Genomic DNA, 9,528 nt, shown 5'->3' on the forward strand with positions numbered 1-9,528 from the left:
TCACTCAGGCATTGATCAGGGTAGAGGGAGGTTGTGTTAGGTGTCCTCTGCCCTGCTATATCCTGTGCTGTGCTCAGTCCAGTGGTGCTGTGTCCTGTGCTCTGTCCTTCTGAGTTCAGTGGTGCTGCTGGGTCCTGTGCTGTGTCCTCTTCAGTCCAGTGGTGCTGTGTCCTGTGCTCTGTCCTTCTAAGGGCATTGTTATTTCCCCATTATTCCCAAGTTATAAAAAAATTTAAAAAAAGTTATAAAAAAAATAATTTAAAAAAAAATATCCAAAAACAATCCTGCAGTATAAGTCCATTGGTACTGCAATATTACAAAGTTCACTGATTCTGCAGTATAAGTCCACCAGTGGTACTGCAATATTACAAAGTTCACTGATTCTGCAGTATAAGTCCAGTGGTACTGCAATATTACAAAATTCACTGATTCTGCAGTATAAGTACAGTGGTACTCTCCTGTGCCGCATATAATTTTTAAAGGCTTTGCCGAGTGTGTGTGGCTTAGGGGTACTCTCTCTTGTGCTACATATAATGGAAAACAAAAATTTGGAGGATAAAGCTGCGAGGAAAAAGCTCAGTTTTCCTAAAAGACCCGCTGGCGGGGATGCTGATAACATCTGGTCCGGACTGAAGGACCTGCCAATCATTGCAGACATGTCTACTGTTGCTGCATTGGATGCTGTCACAATTGAAAAAATGGTGGAGGATTATTTTGATGACACCATCCAAATAGACATGTCAGACAGTCCATATTGTTACTAGCAGGAAAAAAAGGCAGTTTGGAAGCTCCTGTACAAACTGGCTCTATTTTACCTGAGTTGTCCCCCCTCCAGTGTGTACTCGGAAAGAGTTTTTAGTGCAGCGGGGAACCTGGTCAGTGAGCGGCGAAGGAGGTTGCTTCCTCACAACGTTGAAAAAATGATGTTTATAAAAATGAATAATCAATTCCTCAATGAAGTACAGCACTGCCCTCCAGATAGTACAGAGGGACCTGTGGTTGTGGAGTCCAGCGGGGACGAATTGATAATGTGTGAGAAGGAGGAAGTACACACTGTAGGGGGAGAGGAATCAGAGGTTGAGGATGAGGACGACATCTTTCCTCAGTAGAGCCTGTTTAGTTTGTACAGGGAGAGATGAATTGTTTTTTTGGTGTGGGGGCCCAAACAAACCAATCATTTCAGCCACAGTTGTTTGGTAGGCCCTGTCGCTGAAATGATTGGTTTGTTAAAGTGTGCATGTCCTATTTCAACAACATAAGGGTGGGTGGGAGGGCCCAAGGACAATTCCATCTTGCAACTCTTTTTTTTGGCATTATGTGACCATTCAACAGTCGTTTGCCATGTTCAAAAAGTAAAACAAAATGTCAACAAATTTAAAAAATTAAATCAAAAGTTAAATGCCCTGTCATTATTTAAAACAAGAGGTATTGACGTGCTAGAATTAGTGTAGTGTTAATATGTTATAAACACTACACTTGGAAGTTGGAGGAGGTATTGTGGCCCCGGTACCAAATTTAGTACCGGGGCCACCCCACCACGCAGTCCAGATACTTGTTTGGTGGAATTCTGACCAGTTGAGGGTGTATTAATTATATTGTGGCCCCGGTATCAAATTGGGTACCGGGGCCACCCTACTACGCAGTCCAGATTTTTTTTGGGGGGAATTCAGACCCGTGGAGGGTTTTTTATTATTTATATTGTGGTGACCCCTCCTCTACGCAGTCCAGGTACATTTTTTGGTGCGATTCAGATCAGTTGATGGTTTTTAAATTATATTGTGGTGACCACTCCTCTACGCCGTCCAGGTACATTTTTTGGTGCGATTAAGACCAGTTGATGGTTTTCTTATTATATTGTGGTGACCACTCCTCTATGCAGTCCAGGTACATTATTTGGTGCGATTCATACCAGTTCAGGGTTTTTAAATTATATTGTGGTGACCACTCCTCTACGCAGTCCAGGTACATTTTTTGGTGCGATTAAGACCAGTTGATGGTTTTCTTACTATATTGTGGGGATCACTCCACTACGCAGTCCAGAAAGATACCTCGTTGCAACGTTTTGGACTAATAACAATATTGTGAGGTGTTCAGAATACACTGTAAATTAGTGGAAATGATTGTTATTGAATGTTATTGAGGTTAATAATAGCGTAGGAGTGCAAATAAGCCCAAAAACTTGATTTTTGAACTTTTTATGCTTTTTTCAAAAAAAATCCGAATCCAAAACCTTAAATCCGAACCAAAACCTTTCGGCAGGTGTTTTGCGAGACAAATCCGAACCCAAAACCTCAAGCAAATCCGAATCCAAAACACAAAACACGAGACACCAAAAGTCGCCGGTGCACATCGCTATTACAAAATAGTCATATAGTCATGAAGGCAAACACCATAAAGGTCATTTACGAAGCTTTTAAAAAAAACCACAAAAAAACAAAACAAAACAGGTCTGCAGTACAAATAACAGTTTGAAATTACACACCTATTTCTATAGAAAAAGCTATTTATACAGGGAAGCATATTTATAGGCAAAGTGTAATAATAAATGTGTTGAAAAAATAAATAAATAAATATATATATATATATATATATATATATATATATATATATATATATATATATATACAATTGTAACATGCAAAATAAAGACTCAATAAATCTCCAACTGAATCCTGGCAAACACAACTGTGTTTATGCCTATGTGATCCCTATAGCATGTTTAATTCAAGGAAATTAGGGAAATGGCTTAATTGTTACCTGATACAAAAATGTATAAATACTGTATATATATATATATATATATATATATATATATATATATATATATATATATATACATATTTATGTAGTTATGGTGTAATTAAAGCACACCAGTTTTTTTATATTGTTACTGCATATGCTGCTCCCCATACATTTGCTTTTCATAAATGGGCCACTGGGTGGTGCTGATGCTAAAAAGATGAATCACAAGATAATTAAGGCTCCAACAAGTAATATTTTAAGATACAAGTGTACTAGTATTAACTAATGACGGTGGCCCACTGGGGATTGTACTGTAGGTAGAACTTTGATATGGAGAAGTGTAGTGAGGACCTATATATAAACAAGGTGGGGCAGTAGACACGTTTGCACACAATTAATTGCGCTGTGTGTCAGAGGACTCTGCAGCTGGTAAATGACATTTCATGCAGGATTGAGTAACCCCATCATAACCCACATTAAAACAAACGACCTTTATAGGGGATGATACGGACACTGTATGTTGTTGCTTCCTCTATTCACCCATCACAGAGTATATTTTCTTAAATGAGGGAAGTACTTGTTTAGTGTGAACATTTGGACATTCTTACTATTTCTGGTCAGACACAAAAACATTCCTGATGTTCTTTAGGGCGGGGGAGTAGATGTGAATATATTTTGGGTTTTTTTTAGCAGAATTTAGTTTGTTGATTATGTGATAAAATATAGAAGGAGATCTAGATCTACTCAAAAAGCAAAGTAAAAAAAAAAAAGTCACTTAAACTACCTTCATTCCTTTCTCAATCAATAAATTCAAGTGGGTAAATATTAAAGAAACTCTGCCGCCTATACCATACGACTAAGTTTAAGCAGCTACCGAATTTCATATATATTTGGCAAAAAAGAATCAAGCTACATGCTTTGCAGGTGGGATTATTGCTCTGTCAGCATAATGTTGGTGTTCTAAACGTTTAATGTATGTGTGACATAAGCTAGTTGGAGATGTGTTTGACACCAAGATCTTCCCAGATGGATAGGTGCCTCGTACTGTTGGAAGACCGTGTTCATTTCACTATTGAACTCCACAAATAAAAAGTGTATAAAGTAATAAAAATGTAAACATGCAGCAATTGTAGCCACACTGTCCCTATATTTTTTTGGTTTGTCATTGACCCCATTAGCATTAATTGCAGTTTAGTAACGCATACTTAACGTAAGGTTAATAAAGTGTCCTTATACTGTACAGTAGTGCTATTTACTGTATATCGTACAGTCAAAAATAGTTTCATAAAACAGAGATAAACATTTTGTCTCAGAGTTACAAAATTATCTCTTGTTAATCAATAAGCCGCTTTACTCTTAATGACTAATATGCCTGAAATTTCTAAGAGAGCAGATTATTATTATTATTATTATTATTGTAAAACATATATTTTGATAGTTATAAGTTGAAAAGTTGCCTATAATAAAAAAAATTTTTATTTGTGACATCTTTTTTATATACGTCTATAAAAGTCATATATAGACATATAAACATAGCTCTATATATGGAGCTAAAAGAAAGTGAAATTTTCTTTTATAGCTTACAGGCTTGTGACCTTTATAGAGGACTGCAAACTTTATTGTCACACCGCAGTGTTTGAGAGCTAGTGTAGAATTCAGGGTCCCACAGCATCGACCCAAAAAGAGATTTTATTAGAATTTACATTATAATTTATGATAACAAAATATCAAAGTAGCTATAGCTAGTATGTATTTATTAATTTTGGTGACCTTTTTTTTTTTTACATACAGCAATAGTATTTGCATTTACAGTACAGCAATTATATAGTATTTATTTTATATTTTAACCCATTGGTTTAATTTTACATTAATATGGAATAATACATTGTGATGGGGTTTTTTGTTTTAATATGAGGCTAGCAAGTTTATCTCTAATCACGTTATTTTTTTTATTTGGATATTATATCTGATAAATGTTTTCGATTCATTTTACAATTTTAAATTTATTTGCTGGTTGTAGACATCTAGTGCTGTTTTTTCCCTGTAATAGTCTTTGCATTTTTAATAGAAACTTGTGGTATCCTTTTTAACTGTTGTTTTTTTTGCCTATTTTGAATAGCTGTAAAAACATTTTAATATCTCTTAAAAATAATTTGCAGAGAACAAAGTGTCTTCATAGAGAACATTTGCAAATACATCTGAGTGTGTATATATTTATGTATATGGTTATAGGTGCAAGTGCAATATTGTGCATGGATTTATAGTAAGAATAACGTTTAGTCAGTTACTTACTTGTTAATCTTGATGTAGCTTGTCCCCTCTAATTTCTAGAAATGTTTTCTTTTTGTTCTGTCACAAAAAATTTAATATAGACCCTCAGTGGTGACAACACTTCTGCTGAATTTACTGAATCACGTAGGGAAGTATTCTAATCATTAGGACATCCCCTTTCAGGAAGTTATTTCACAATTTCAGTAATTGCTAATAAGATGTGAGCCCTACAGAGGTAATTTGTGTTGAAGTCGTATAATTGGATGAACGAAAGTATATTGGTTTAATATTGGTTTGCCGTGCGTATTGCGAAGCGTACGCCAGGTAACACGTGGCGTGATGCGATCGCACGGTAAAATACGCACGCACACACTAGCATTACAACATTTAGTTATTTATACAATTCATATTGGTTCCGTTACACTGTAATTTATGAGCAGATAGCATTTGGTTTATTATTAGTTTATATAATATGATTATATGTACATTTTAGTGTTATTAATGGTTTAGGTTATAGGAAAGGTGTCATGCCTGATATCATATTGAAGCCCTAATCATCAGCAGCTGTCCGGTGCAGTCGGCGAAGAGATCGCACATTGCATACTTTAGTTATTGGTATTAGGGAATAATCCTTTGTATGATGCTGGCTATGAAAGGAGCAGACCCCCTGGAGAGACGACCCCCTCCTTTGGATTCCTTAGATTGAATCAGCCTATGAACTGTTTACCCTGAAGCCACCCTGTGCCTGGACCTATAGAAGCAAGCTACGTCATCTCTATTGTTCACAATGAAACAATGACTGTATATATTAGCTGCATCCCCCACCAGGGTCAGGCTACTCTGACCACAGTTATCTAACAGATACACTGTTCCATTGGGACCCATGGAAGTGCAGCGATTGCAGCGGTATGTATGTATGTAACTTTTGGTATTGGCTGTGCTGTACTGTACTTTATCATAAAATAATAATGTATTGAATTGTTGATTATTTACATCTGCTAAAATAAACCACCATGTGCTATGGAAACATATACAATTGATTGGGCAATGCTTGTTTAAAAACGATAGAATTACTTTAATATTAGGACAAACAGCATTAACACAATGGTCCTGATTCATTACCAAATGCAAAACAAACATAAAGTGCTTTTATTTAAAAAACAAAAAAAAACAAATCGCATGTGTATAAGATATACGCACTCCATATTCAAAAAGGAGAGGATGTGAAGATACGTCTGTTGATGAATACAGGTGTAGGTCTGCTCTAACAGTCAAGACACTTCAGGATACGTCCAATACATATGTGGAATATAAAGTTACAAAAGAACGCACAGGAAATAAAAAAATTCAATTAATAGCATAATAAAACATTAAAAAATACAGTTTTTATTTTTCAATAAAATACATTTATTAGGATGTAACTAATATCTGCTGTACATAAAATACATTTTTTACAGTTGCTTCTGATTGCAAACACATGTTCTAGCAGGCATACTCAGCCGTCATCAGTAGTAATCGGAACTTAGATTAGACCTGAAGCTGGTGCAAGGGATACGACTGAAAAAAACGTATCTTTGATATGCCCAACGCTTGAAGCGGACGCTGCTGCGGGCATTCAAGCTCGGCACGCCCTTACTTTACATTGACAGGCTATGTACATACACCCATTCTTCTCCCTTTTCTGCCCCGTTAATCGTAGTCTGTAGTAAGGGTCCTTTGTGCGCGAAGATGAATTGAACATTGTTGCACTCTGTGTTGTATGTCCTTTGCAGCGCATGCGCACAGTAATTTTGCGCATTTTGCCCAACATTTACATGCCATAAGACCTTCCCACATGACATCAGATATACCCAAATTCCCCATACATGTCATCAGACCTCCCCACATACCAATAAACATTCACACATTCCATCATATCTCCCCAAATGTCATCACATCTCCTTAGTTGCCTAATAGCCTCTTCACATGCCCCTTATTTACCTCTTCCACCTTCAGCACTTAGCCGCTGGAGCTCGCGCAGATCAAGGAGGAAGAGCACACTACACTCTCTCCTCTTCCTTTCCTGATCTGATTGTCTCTGACACCGTGACCTCCCTACATTGTGCAGAGGAGGTCACAAGACATGGTTTCTCTCGGTCAGTCGAACAGCTGAATGTTTTCCAATCTACCCCTGCCGGCACCTGAAACACTATATTTCATTGATGATCCCAGTCAGGAGCCACATTTCAAAGCTCAAAGAGCTGCATGTGGCTCTAGAGCCACAGGTTGGCCACTGCTGTACTACACAGTTGCCCGTAGACTGTGCTTGTCTTCCTTCATCAAATTTACCCCCAGGTTACACTGTCCACAGTAGCCCCGGTGCCACCTCTATGCCTGCCCCAATTTAGTCCTTCCACCAAGCAGGAAGAATAATTCACAACACAGTTGTGTTACTGATTTTCTCTGTGTCTCTCTGTCTCTCCTTATTCTTAGATTATTGTAGGAAATTAGGAAACAGGAACCCATGACCATAGCTAAGTGTGGCATACACGACAAGCATAGCTGTGCACAAGTTTGAACAATAATGGGCACCAGACCAACTCTTTGATTAAATAAATAAAGGGGCTTTATTTGCAGTCTACTAAACTATTTTGCACTGCAAGGGGTTTAAATACAAACCCAAAATCATCCCCCTGTGGCCGGAGATGCAGATCGGAAACATAGGTGAAGGGTGAAATCAAAGGTGGACAGGACTTTTTCAATGATAAATGTTAAACATTATTTTGAGTGACATTCAACATTTCTGTATAAGTCTATGATTGTTATGTTCAACTGTCCATACACAGGTGGGCGGAGCCGCGTGTATCTCACTAATACAGTAGGTTAATAAGTAATAGATCATTGTCATTGGTCAAGAGGATTTAGACTCAAATCTTACCCATGGGTCTAGTGAAGGCGTTATTATGGGTTCTAGTTAAGCACAGAAGCTTAGGTCCATTCACTGTGTTTCATTGTGTTACACATTAATTTGTTCTATTTCCAATGTACGTAAAGCCTCTGCATTAAAGGATATGTCCACTAAAATATTTCATAGAAAATTAATATTTTCCAGTTGATCATCAACATATATTTCCATAGTGCCAGCCAGATCCGTAGCGCTTTACAATTGGGAATAAACACAATAAAATAAAACAATACTGGGTAATACAGACAAAGAGGTAAGAGGGCATTGCTCATAAGCTTACAATCTATGGGACAATGGGAGTATGATACATGAGTTTAAGTGCTCCATATTGCATATTGGTCCAACCAGATTGCAAAGGTAAAACATGCTTAGTGGGCTGTATAATCCAGTCACACAGCAATGTTGGTCAGAGGGTTGTGGTCTTGTGTGAACTGTGTAAAGACAAGTAATAGGGTAAGCTAGTTGGGTTGAGGAATATTGTAAGTTTGCCTGAAGAAGGGGTTTTCAGAGAATGCTTGAAGGTTTGAATTGATAATATATACTGTATGTTCCACCCAACCTTGAACATAGATGGAGAAAGATAAAGAGTGATGTCACCTGTGATGTGTGAATGAGTGCAATGCTCTAGGGAAGCAGGAGGGGGGACATATATGGTCTGGTCTGATGTTATCTGAGAACCAGGAGCTTGGAGGCTTGAGGAACCTTTCAAGACAATGTGCAATTTGGTCCCTGATTGAATCTGAGTACTTTCCCCTCCGAAAATGATAGTCATCGAGTAAACGGACTGTTACGTGACTGAGAGTGTCTGAGTTCTGAGAAGAAGGCTTCATAATTTAGTGTGCAAAGAGGAGCTGTAGAGAGTGCGCTCCGGAAAGAACATGGGGCATGCCGATGCTGACCTAACCTGTCAGGGGATCGAGCACTGTGAGTATGGGTGTCCGCTGTGAGAGACACCTGTGAATATCATAATTGTACCAGCTTGCAGCAGATGGGATTGTGTAGAGCTGGACGTATTTCTGCCCTGAATGTAAGCAGGAAGAGATGCATGTAAATGCTCTTTTCATACGTGCATATGGTCAGACACATCTCCAGATGCACCCAACGGTACATGACAGCATTTGCATCTAGTATACATCATGATAATGTAAAGAAAGCACAGATATGTAACTTAAAAGTCTAAATTCTAAAGTTGAATTACCCTATTTGTACACAGTACGATAATGTAATAAAGTGTCATATACACAACAGAGAACAGTGTATTGACACTTAATAAGACATATGCAAGCCACATTTAGAATATAAAATTTAATTAAATACATAGATCTTTGTCATTCACAAGTACATGAACATGCTCGTTCTGTATTTGGCTTATGCTTTTCGCTGCTACCCCCTCCTGTTCCGCCTCTCCAGACATAAGGGATCCTAACTGTAAAACTTATGCATGCACAGTACAGAAATGTGTAATTTTAAGTAAAGTACATCCACCTCTACATGAGCCCCAGAATGTGGTCATAGACATTGAAAGAGTGTATCAGTGTCAAATTAGAAGTGGGGTGAGAGATGGGATGGCA

At 37.7% G+C, this 9,528-nt stretch overlaps 1 protein-coding gene across 1 annotated transcript in view; it reads right to left on the minus strand.

Annotated features, from left to right (window-relative positions):
• The window catches only part of LOC142107772 (chemerin-like receptor 1), a 12,889-nt gene extending 7,761 nt beyond the window's left edge, over positions 1–5,128 (minus strand). The window contains exon 1 of the mRNA XM_075191390.1: positions 5,035–5,128. The gene's annotated coding sequence lies outside the window, so the exon portion shown is untranslated. The remainder of the gene's footprint in view (positions 1–5,034) is intronic.
• Between the last annotated feature and the right edge of the window lie 4,400 nt (positions 5,129–9,528).

The sequence above is a fragment of the Mixophyes fleayi genome, chromosome 11 (genome assembly GCF_038048845.1).
Source record: "Mixophyes fleayi isolate aMixFle1 chromosome 11, aMixFle1.hap1, whole genome shotgun sequence".
Classification (NCBI taxonomy): Eukaryota; Metazoa; Chordata; class Amphibia; order Anura; family Limnodynastidae; genus Mixophyes; species Mixophyes fleayi.